Consider the following 12531-nt stretch of genomic DNA (forward strand, 5'->3'; position numbering starts at 1 on the left):
TGAATGGATTAAAAACTGGGTGACTGGTAGATCTCAAAGTAACTGTAAATGGGGAATAATCAACGAATGGCAGTTTCTGATTGGGTCCTACAGACATCTTTTCTTGCACCAATGCTGTTAAATATCTTGATCAATATCTGGAAGAAATTTATATTATCACCGGTAAAGTTTGCAGATGACTCACAAATTGACCTGTCATATTTACCACTTCACCGGTTGTGCAGACCAATCTGGGCTGCTTGGTAGTCTGGGCTCATTTAGACAGTGTGCACTTTAATACAGCCAAATGCAAGGTTGTACATCTAGAACCAAAGAATATATGTTACATGTACAGAATAGGGGACTGTATACTGGAAAGCAGTAATGGTGAAAAGGACTTAAAGGGTCATGGTAGAAACCACTAAACATGAGCTTCCCAGTGCAATGCTTATAGATTCATAGATTTTAGGACTGGAAGGGACCTCGAGAGGTCATCGAGTCCAGTCCCCTGCCCGCATGGCAGGACCAAATACTGTCTAGACCATTCCTGATAGACATTTATCTAACTTACTCTTAAATATCTCCAGAGATGGAGATTCCACAACCTCCCTAGGCAATTTATTCCAGTGTTTAAATATATATTTATTAAAACTAATGTTTAAAATCAAATTTACACAAGTTAAGAGGGAAGGTACTGTACATCTGAGGTCAGGCTTGAGTTATGAGGGATTACAAGTATCAGTTACAAGGTTCACAGGATACACACATAGTACATATCCAGCATAGATCCAGATTGGGGTATAGGAGTTTTTAAAATGTCAGTGGATAAGTGATCTCGAGTACGCCACCCATAGAATGTATTTAGAGTCCAAGTCCGTATTGGTGTAGTGAATAAGTATACTACTCTTCACTGTGTCCAGTTCTGGTGTTCACATTTCAGAGGATCTTGCCAAATCGAAAAGGCTTCGGAAAAGAGCTGTAAGAGTGATTTGAGATATGGAAACCCTCCTGGAGTGAGAGAGATAAGAAATTCAGTTGATTGTCTTATGCAAGAGAGGGAGGGCTAAGAAGAGACTTAATCACTCTATAAGTTCCTAAATGGGGAGATTTCTGATGGTAGATCTACCAAAGGCATAACAAGATACAGCAGCTTGAATTTGAAGTCAAACCAATTCAGAGTTGAAATAAGGTGAACATTTTTAACAGTGAGGGCAATTTACTATTGGAACAACTTGCCTAGGGATGTGGTGAATTCACAATCATTTGAAATCTTTGGAAAGACAGCCACTCTTGATTATGCAGTAGCTCAACAAGAAATTATGGTCTTGATACAGGTCAGACTGGGTGACCATAATAGTCCTTTTGGGCCTTAAAAGTTTATGAATCTGAGTGCTCTCTTAATCTAATTTCCCTCTTTCATGACTTTTATCATGCTGCCTTCACTTTGCAAATTTCCCACCTCCTTGTCTCCTCTTCTTCTCCCCTCCCACTTTCCAAAATAGCCAAAGCTTTCCTTAAAACACAGCTCCATTAAATCCTTCCTACCATGGTCTCAGGAGTGAGGTTTCCATAATCTCCCTTAGGCCTTGTTTGCACTAAAAAGGGTTTGCTGGTATGGCTATACCTGCATAGGTATACCATCAAACCCTTCTAGTGGAGATGCAGGTTATTTCATTTTCACAAATAAAATAAGCTATACTGGCAAAAGCACTTTTTTGTTGCTATGACTACATGTACACTGGGGCTTTTGCCAGCCTAGCTGAGTTGTATCGGGGTGCGGTTCCTTTCCTCCTGCCCCCCATATTCATAGCTGACATAGCATAGTTATGCCAGCAAAACTTTTAGTGCAGAGTAGACCTTACTTGAACTGTTGTTCCGTATGTTTACTAGTAAACTGCAGGTTTTCTTCCTCATGGATCATGTCTTCTAGTTCTGTAAAAATTTGGTGTGCTCAAAAAGTATTTGTGAAATATAGAAGATAAAATTGGCAAGGCGGACTACATTTCATTTATAACAAATCCCTGGATGTGGCTACCTGCCGCAGTTTAGAAGGAAACAGATTTCCACTTTCTTTGAGCCTGAAGTCTTTCATTTTAAAACATAAAATTTACAGCATAGCACAAAAGATGTTCTGATGATGGGAGTACTTGCACTCTAAATCCCTATTTTTCAGGGCTTATAACCTCTTTTCCCTTCCTCCCCCAGCTCTGCTCCAACCCATAGTTTGTTTTTGTTTATTTTTGTAAAAGTACTATAGAACTGCAGCACATAGATGTATACTGGAAAGCATGTTTTACAACCCTCACCAGGGAAATTCTCACATTGCCTGACCTCCTCACTTTATTTACCCTAGAGAGCTATTCCGTAATAAATTCAGGTGCAGATGAAAATCAAGATGCCTCTTCATGGCATGACACTAAAAAAATGCAACATTTTTCTTCATAGATCAGTATTAAAATATAATGTAAAACTTGTTGGCTCTTGAATACCTTTATGTATGTGCAGCCCTACTGATATAATAGTTAAAATGTTTAAGGTATAGCTTTTTCTTTAAATAATACCAATAACTACAGATTCTTCTTGTGTATATATGCATGAAATAAATTTATTTTTCTATACTGAAGTTTTTGTTACAGTGAAAACATTTAAGATCTTAGTACTGTGTAGGCTAGATAGGTAAGTTTCAGCTGAAGGGGCGGGGCAGGAAATTGAATGGTAGGAATTAATTATAGCATTTTTTTCTATGAATCTTTTGATTTTTTTGATTAACAGTTACAAATAGTAAAACATTATGTCTGTAATCTTGGACCAGAGTCTGAATAATGTGTCTAATACAGTGAGGTCAGGGATAATGACTCATAGTCAAGAAGTGCAGGCTAACTAGAGGAAAACAAATTATTGAATGCTTCTAGGTGTCACAGCGTATAAGGGGTCTGCTCCCAGTTTGAATTGATAGAAGAGAAATGCAAATTTTGTTTTTCATCAAGATCTAACCTAGGTAACAGCAAGATTGCTGTACTATTTTTAACTGTGGGAAGAGTCCATTATTATAGGGGGGGGGGAATTTGTAGTGCATATTCACATGCCTTGCTGCAATGCAGACAAGGACTTCCTAGCTCTATCTCCTGGAAAGCATACTGCTTGACTGGGAAATTTACTTCCTGCCTGCAGTGTTGGATTTGGGTAAGCCTAATGTTTCCAAAGAAAGAGTCCTCAAACTCTTTCATAGGGGAGAGAGTGGCTTGTGGACACAACGTCTCCCATTTGTCAGTTCATGGACCCACCTCCCTTCCTGATGGATTGCATAACATTCCTGTGAATGTTACAGTAATCACTCTCAGAGATAAATAATACTAGGAAAGTATAGGAGTACCTGTGGCACCTTAGGGTATGTCTACACTACGAGAGTAGTTCGGTTTTACTTAAATCGAATTTTTGGAATCGATATTGCAAAGTCGAACGTGTGTGTCCACACTAAGGACAGTAATTCGACTTTGTGAGTCCACAGTAACGGGGAGAGCGTCGACATTGGAAGCGGTGCACTGTGGGCAGCTATCCCACAGTTCCCGCAGTCCCTGCTGCCCATTGGAATTCTGGGTGGAGCCGCCAATGCCTTCTGGGTAACAAAAATGTCTCGAGGGTGCTTTTGGGTAACTGTCGTCATCCGTCCATCACTCCCGCCCTCCCTCCCTGAAAGCGCCGGCGGGAAATCAGTTCGCGCACTTTTCTAGTCAGTGACAGCGCGGACGCCACAGCACTGCGAGCATGGAACCTGCTGCGACCATCGCTGCAGTTGTGGCCGCTCTCAACGCCTCGCAGCTTATCATCCACCTTTCCCTGAGGCAGATGCAGATAAGTCAGGCGAGGAGGCTACGGCACCGCGGTGAGGGCCTGAAGTCTGAGAGTAGCACAGACCTCTCAGAAAGCACGGGACCCAGCGCCGAGGACATCACGGTGGCAATGGGTCATGTTGATGCCGTGGAACGGCGATTCTGGGCCCGGGAAACAAGCACTGAGTGGTGGGACCGCATAGTGCTGCAGGTCTGGGATGAATCCCAGTGGCTGCGAAACTTTCGCATGCGGAAGGGAACTTTCCTTGAACTTTGTGAGTTGCTGTCCCCTGCCCTGAAGCGCAATGACACCCGGATGCGAGCAGCCCTGACTGTCCAGAAGCGAGTGGCCATAGCCCTCTGGAAGCTTGCAACGCCAGACAGCTACCGGTCAGTCATGAACCGCTTTGGTGTGGGCAAATCTACCGTGGGGGTTGTTGTGATGCAAGTAGCCAAGGCAATCGTTGATGTACTGCTGCCAAAGGTAGTGACCCTGGGAAACGTGGAGGCGATCATAGATGGCTTCGCAGCGATGGGATTCCCAAACTGCGGTGGGCCATAGATGGAACTCACATCCCTATCCTGGCACCGGACCACCAGGCCAGCCAGTACATTAACAGAAAGGGCTACTTTTCCATGGTGCTGCAAGCACTGGTGGACCACAGGGGACGTTTTATGAACATCTACGTCGGGTGGCCGGGCAAGGTTCATGACGCTCGTGCTTTCAGGAACTCTGGTCTGTTTAGACGGCTGCAGCAAGGTATTTACTTCCCAGACCACAAAATAACTGTTGGGGATGTGGAGATGCCTATAGTCATCCTCGGGGACCCAGCCTACCCGCTAATGCCCTGGCTCATGAAGCCCTATACTGGTGCCCTGGACAGTGAAAAAGAACTCTTCAACTACCGGCTGAGCAAGTGCAGAATGGTGGTGGAGTGTGCTTTTGGCTGTCTCAAGGGGAGATGGAGAAGCTTACTGACTCGCTGTGATCTCAGCGAAACCAATATCCCCATTGTTATAGCAGCTTGCTGTGTGCTCCACAATCTCTGTGAGAGCAAGAGGGAGACCTTTATGGCGGGGTGGGAGGTTGAGGCAAATAGCCTGGCTTCTGATTATGCCCAGCCAGACAGCTGGGCGATTAGAAGAGACCAGCGGGACGCGCTGTGCATCCGGGAGGCTTTGAAAGCTAGGTTCCTGAGTGAGCAGGGTAACCTGTGACTTTTAAGTTTGTGTACAGAGAAACTGAACCTGCCCCCGTTTCTTTACCCAGTTAATGTTGACTATCCTCTCCAGTTACATACCCCCTTCACCCCCTTCCAACACACGTTTAGAAATAAAATCACTTCTACTTTGTTAATGAACACCGTTGTCTTTATTACTGTTTTCGCGGGAATGTTTTAAAACTGGGACGCAGACTGTGGTGGGGAGCGGGTGTAGTGTAGTGACGCAAATGAAGCTTCTAAACTCAAGGATTGAGAGGCTCTGCTGTGGTGGGCTGCTTGTTTCAACGGAGCCTGTCACCCCTCCTGATCGGGACTGTGTGTATGGGGGGGCTATGTGACTTTGTGGCAGGGGGAGGACGGTTACAGATCCCCTGCTGCGTGGCTCTGTGATCTGTAACTGCCCTCCCCCGCCACAAAGTCACAGAGCAACCCACCCCCCACCACATAACATGAAAACCACCTCCCAGACTGACCAGGGTAACTAGTCACTGCACTGTGTATGTGCCCTGCTGCTGTACCTGCCCCCGCCTATGTACCCTGCCAAAGGTGACTGTCCTGTCCAATTACCAACCCCCTTCCCCCCCTCCTCCAAAAGAACATGATGGAAACAGTAATTAACAGAAACGAATTTTTTATTATCAACTACACATGGAACTGGGAGGTGAAACTTGGACGGGGGCTTGTGTCAGGCGGGAAGGAAAGAACTTGTCAAATTTTGGGGAATGAGAGCCTTCTACTACTAGAGCTCTCTGCAGGGGTGGAGTGAGAGTTAGCACGGACTCTGCCGCCCCTCCTTCTTTGCACTTTGGGTGAGGGGGGTATGGGACTGGGTGGCGGGGGAGGGCGGTTAGAGATTGACTGCAGCGGGGCTCTGTCCTCCTGCCTCCGTTCCTGCAGAACATCCACAAGGCGCCGGAGCGTGTCCGTTTGATCCCTCAGTAGTCCAAGCAGCGTTTGAGTCGCCTGCTGGTCTTCCTGCCGCCACCTCTCCTCCCGATCCATGTTTGCTTGGTGCATTTGGGACAAGTTCTCCCGCCACTGGGTCTGCTGTGCTGCCTGGGCTCGGGAGCAGGCCATAAGCTCCGAGAACATGTCCTCCCGTGTCCTCTTCTTCCTACGCCTAATCTGCGCTAGCCTCTGGGAGTGTGATGCCAGGCTAGGTTGTGAGACAGTCGCAGATGTGGCTGTGGGAATGGGAAAAAGGGAGTGAATTCCTCAGAAAGATAAATGTAGTTGTGAACAAAGAACATAGTCTTTCTCTGTGAACAAGACCATGCACAGCACCTATCACATGCGCACTCAGCACAAGGTCGAATTCTCGGCCTTCGCATTCAGTGCCTGGGATCTTGCACAGCACATTTGAGAAGCGGGGCAGGACACCGGAATTTCTGTAGCAGGTAGACATGGTAAGCCGTAGACTTGTGGCAGCTTAAAACTTTAATATTAGCAATGTACTCATTTCACATTGAAAGCAATGTCAGTCCCTGCTGCCAGCAATCCGGCAAGCAGGAACTCTGCCCCTGTCCCACCCCCTCGCAGCTGTCCCCGGGAATGATCCCTGTAGGCTGCCCCTCTCCTGCCTCCACCGCGTGGCTGCAAACCAGCGGTTACATCTCTGTAAAGGAACGGGCAAGCAGTCCCAACACTAACATTCCCCTACCTAATTCAAAGCAGGTCACCATAAGCGACATCACCCTCATGAGGATCTCCGACAGCGAGAAAGAAAGAATGCTTCGGGAAAGCCTCCAAAGACCAGGGCCGTATGCCGCCCTGCTGTGCAGAGCAATGATTCCCGAGTACTTGATTGTCTCGTGGAGCGGCAACGTGTCATACTACGGAGGACCCAATAAGGCCGCTCTCCCCAGGAACCTGATGCAACGGCTTTCCAATTACCTCCAGGAGAGCTTCATCGAGATGTCCCAGGAGGATTTCTGCTCCATCCCCGGACATATAGACCGCATTTTACTCTAGCTGCACTAGCAGTGACTAAACAGTAGAGCGGCTTGGGCAGGACAATCATGCAAAACCGGACACTGTTAGATTTTTTTTCAATAGTTGCACTGCCCAGGACTGAACCGTTAAGCGCCTAGGGCAAACTAATCATGAGAAGCCTTGTCTCAGCTCCTTGATTTTCACGTGGCACTGCGTTGCATCCCGGCTGTATCCTCTCTCTGACATGTCTTTAGAGATCTTCTCGTAGATCTTTGCATTCCGTTTCTTGGAGCGCAGCTCGGAAAGCACGGACTCATCGCCCCACATAGCAATCAGATCCAAGACTTCCCGATCAGTCCATGCTGGGGCCCTCTTTCTATTCTGAGATTGCACGGCCATCACTGCTGGAGAGCTCTGCATTGTTGCCAGTGCTGCTGAGCTCGCCACGATGTCCAGACAGGAAATGAGATTCAAACTGGCCAGACAGGAAAAGGAATTCAAATTCAAATTTTCCCGGGGCTTTTCCTGTGTGGCTGGTCAGAGCATCCGAGCTCGTACTGATGTCCAGAGCGTCAACAGAGTGGTGCACTGTGGGATAGCTCCCGGAGCTATTAGCGTCGATTTCCATCCACACCTAGCCTAACTCGACATGGCCATGTCGAATTTAGCGCTACTCCCCTCGTCGGGGAGGAGTACAGAAGTCGAATTAAAGAGACCTCTATGTCGAACTAAATAGCTTCGCGGTGTGGACGGGTGCAGGGTTAATTCAATGTAACGGCGCTAACTTCGACATAAACGCCTAGTGTAGACCAGGCCTAAGAGACTAACAAATTTATTAGAGCATAAGCTTTCGTGGACTACAGCTCACTTCTTCGGATGCATATAGAGTGGAATAAATATTGAGGAGATATATATACACGCATATTGTCTGTCCGTCTGGTGGAGCATAGAAGCTAGGAATAAGAGCTGGCACCATGTGACCAGTCAACTCGCTTTCTAAGAACCAAATTATTGTTTCTATTAAAAAATAAAAATAAAAATAATGGAATAGTGCCATCTTGACTTTCAAGTTGTTTACAGGACTTTTCTGTCTTCAGAAGTCCTGACTTCTGTAGTACCCATTATACATGGGTTTCAAATCATTTCACCAACAACTAGCTTTAACTCTACAAGTTAGGACAGCCATTTATAGTATAGGGATCACTTCATCCACAAATTAAATACAACCACCTCTGGCTATGTTTGATCCCTGAAGTGGCTATTTTTAGGTGGGTGGGGGGAAAGGATTTTTTTGGGTATTCACTCAAAATGTAACATCATCCTTGGAGCTTGGGGCAGGGTCACTGAATTATTTTTGTAACCCTAACTTAGGGCTTGTCTATACAAACAATTGCGCCGTATGAATCTACCCTACACTAGCCTACTGTGTTCTAACTGTTTGTGTGCACCTTCCTGCTGTGCATTAACAATTTGTTAATGCACAGCAGGAGGGTGCACACGAACAATTTGTTAATGCACCTGAGTGAGTCGCATTTACCATTGTCTAATTGTTCGTATAGACAAGCCCTTAATTGAGTGTGTATTTTTTTTATGGAGGCACTGGTCTCTATAGTTTAAGGTGAGTTGAGTCTTGTACTTGAGGCTGAATCTTTGTTTTATTTATGAAAATATAGCATATTCTTGCCAAAATTATAGAACTTGTTTTATGGCTACAGAATGATTTTTTTGAGAACTTACAAGTTACTCTGTTGATTAGTTTGAGTTAATTTTAACTTAAAATGGATCCTTTAAATTAGCATTTCTTTTATGGCGACAAATTGGGACCAAATATGCAATAAATTCTTTCCATATAATTAAAGCTCACTGAAAATTAATGCATAGGAGACATTTTGAAAATATTGGGTTGTAATTAAGCTAAGTTCTTAGTCATATGTATTACATTAGTGTCCACTGCCCAAGGATCATCCAAGAATGGGGCCTTATTGTGGTAGGCACTGTACAAACATAGACTAGTAGGGTCCTTGTCATGGAGTTGGGGGAGTCAAGGCCCTGCACCCCCAGCTTCCTGCGATACACCATGACTCTCAGCCAGCCAGTAAAACAGAAGGTTTATTTAGATGACAGGAACACAGTCCAAGACAGGTCTTGCAGGTACAGACAACAGGACCCCCTTAGTCAGGTCCATCTTGGGGGACAAGGGGAGGCCAGGAGGTCTGTCTGGCCTCCCCTCCATTTTCCCAGCCAGCTCCATTTTTCTCCAGCCCCTCCTCTCCCTTTGTCTCTCTCTCGGGCCAGGAGGTCACCTGATCTTTGTTCTCCAACACCTTCAGTTGGCACCTTTGAAGGGGAGGGGCTCATGCTGTCAGTTGCCAGGAGACAGGGTGTCAGCCATTCTCTGTGCAGACCCTTGCACGCCCCTGCCCTCTAGGGCTCTGCAACCATCACACACCCTTATCCCACCACCTAGATACTTAAGAAATGCATAGAGGAAACTGAGGCACCCACACAGTATTTAGAGAAAACATTAAGAACATTCCCACTTCGTCACAGTTCTGGCCCCTAAGAGCTTACAATGTAAAGACAAAACAAACATAGGATAGGGGCAATAGGTATAAGATACAAGCAGAGATAACGATGCCATGGTGGCAAACATCACATTAGGTTTTGCATTAGAGAGCAAGTTGGGTAAAGTGGTGGTATGTATTGCTTTTTGGTATCTAGTAGAGATGGAAGTGAAAGGCTTAGAGAGTAGGAGTGATTATTGATTATTTATCCCAGATGCAAATTATGTTAAGATAGAGTTAAAGTTGAGAGAATGCATCAGTAATTTAAGGTATAAAACATTACATGGCTGTTGTAATTCTCCCCAAAAGAAGTATTATAAACTTTGGATTTCCTTTGTTAGCTTTAATGCTCAATTTCCTAACATAAGGCACCCAGGCATCCTATATTGACATCAGGAGAAAATAATTCTAATGTGGGCCCACCCATGAATAGGCATTAATTATAACTGTATGAGTTGCGAAATGATATCACTGCAGGGCAGGGACAAGGTTGCTCCGATGCCCTTACTATGCATTTCCATATCTTAACATGTTTGAGTTTCTTTTAAGGTTAGCCTTAACTTCCGTAATTGGTAACTGAAAACAAGTGTTATAAATGTAAGAAATTCTGTGTCCATGTAATGTTATTTTATCCTCAAGTTATTGAGACATACACTCAACTTTAATTATCTGGGAATATAAAAATGGGATGGGGAATTATTCAACCATCTATAGCCTCCTGCAGCAGAAGTGAATAACCACTGCTCTTATTGGAATACATGCATAGTTGGCAGCATGTCTTAAAGGTTTTCAAAGGCAACTTCTCAAATAAAATGGGGTGTTCCCGGCCATTGGAAGCTTTACAAATATTAACTTAATTTTTAAAAGGGAATACAGTAGTCACTCCTTAAGTTTTCATTGCTTTAGATCAAATTATGTCAGTGTTCATTGTGTATTTCTGTGATTCTTTCTGATAACTAATTAATGTTGTCTCACTATACTTATCTATGGCAATTCAACAGTTGTTAAAGGCAACCACTGTACTTATCTCAATTTCAGTTATGGGGAAACTAAGGCAGAAAGGATAAGTGACACTTGCTATGTCAGTATGGAGGAGTAGTGGTCTGCATATAAAAGTACCTGACTCTTAAAATAACTTCCAAGTGAACTCTGTACATTGTTTAGTACGGTTTGACTGGGGGGAGGGTAGCAACTTCCAGCCAAATTGACACTTGGTCAGTGGAATGCTGAAAGGTGACCAGACAAGACACTTCTACAGTAACTGTTTCTCTGTGAGACAGCAATGGTGGGGCTGTTGGCTTTGAATATGTTATGGTAGCGGGATGTGGCCACACTGGCACACAAATCAATTGAGCTAACACTGATTGAAGCGCATCCCTGCAGGGAATTGGGGTAACTCGTACCAGTGGATGGCCAGCAAAAAAAATCAGGGCACTTTCCACTGATGGAAGGACATATCAGTCAATTATTTCTTTATATATATAGTAGCCTAAGGCTGCTGAGTGAGTTAGTGTCAGTGCCAGGGGCGAGATATAGAAATGCCTTTCTGTTAGTACACTACTAGACTGTGCTGCTTCTCCTGCTGTTGAAGTGCACCTCCTTGTGGCGGGAGACCACCGCTGCTCTGCAAAGAAGCCAGCTGTGGTGTTAGGAGCAAGCTTGCAGCAACATTGGCATTATCAACAGAAGTCCAGATGTCACTGCCCTCACAGCTATGAATTGTTTTTAAGGTCTTCCTCCGCCCTGTTAGAAAACATGGAGGAGATCAGCAGGGTGGGGGAGATGAATGGCAGATAACTAATTGTCAGCAGAAACCAGTGACAAACATTGAACCCTAAACAAGTGAACCTTTGAACCTTTGTTTTTCACTTCATATATTCAAGAACTTCTGCACAAATAAGAGCCAGAAACTTTTAGATGGTAAAAGCTGAGGTTTAGAGTACTCCAAATGCTGGCTGTCCATAGAAATTGAAGACGGGAAGTGTAGAAGACTCCTATACCAATTTGCAACTGTGGGGGAAGTTAGGAAGATATGCAATTACCAGAGTTGGGATTTGGTCAGGACACTAGAGCTTAAAACTCCTACCGGTGAAAAAAAGGTCCATCGGATCTTCTGTGATCACGTGTGGACAAGACTTTCTGTTTTACATCTCATTTGTGTCTGAATTAATACTGAACCAGAGTCCCACCTACTGTATTGCCAAAACCACTTCTTGCGATTCAGCCCTGGTCTATGTTTAAAATTTTACATCAGCTTAGGGGTGTGAAAAACTGACACCCCTGAGCGCCATTGTTTAGCTCAGTGGTTCTAAACCAGGGGTCTGGGGCCCCCTGGGGGGGCCGCCAAGCAGGGTCGGCATTTGACTTGCTGGAGCCCAGGGCAGAAAGCCAAAGTCCTACTGCATGGGGCTGTAGCCTGGGGCCCCGAGCCCCACCGCCCAAGGCTGAAGCCAAAGGCTGAGCAACTTAGCTTCACGGGGCCCGCTATGGCGTGGGGCTCCAGGCAGTTGCCCTGCTTACTACCCCCTAATGCCAGCCCTGGCTTTTATATGCAGAAAAACAGTTGTTGCAGCATAGGCGGGCTGTGGAGTTTTTATAGCATGTTGGAGGGGCCTCAGAAAGAAAAAGGTTGAGAACCCCTGGTTTAGCTGACCTATTTCGCAATGTAGGCACGGCTACATTGATGTAGGAATTCTTCCTACTGTTACTAGCTACCATTTCTTGGGGAGAAGGGGTTTTTATGTTTATGTAGGAATTGTCTACGCTATAGCTGCATAGCCGCAGCTGTGCTACTGCAGCATCTGTAGGATAGAGGTGCCTGAAGATAGATCTGGGAGGTATTTCATCCAAATACTGACCCAGTCTGTCTCCACTTAGCTTTTGAGATCCACTGCAATCGCAGCAAAAGGTGGCATGACTGCTGGCAGCAGCAAATAACACATTTCATTGCTTTCACAATCTTCTTTGGAGGCACAGAGTCAATTAAAAGCTGTGACTCATTCA

General features: G+C 45.2%; 1 protein-coding gene across 9 annotated transcripts in view; it reads left to right on the forward strand.

Annotated features, from left to right (window-relative positions):
• Window positions 1-12531, forward strand: part of MAPK8 (mitogen-activated protein kinase 8) — a 138688-nt gene that overhangs the window by 34574 nt on the left and 91583 nt on the right. The gene's annotated exons all lie outside the window — the stretch shown is intronic.

This window comes from Chrysemys picta, chromosome 7, assembly GCF_011386835.1.
Source record: "Chrysemys picta bellii isolate R12L10 chromosome 7, ASM1138683v2, whole genome shotgun sequence".
NCBI classification, from domain to species: Eukaryota; Metazoa; Chordata; order Testudines; family Emydidae; genus Chrysemys; species Chrysemys picta.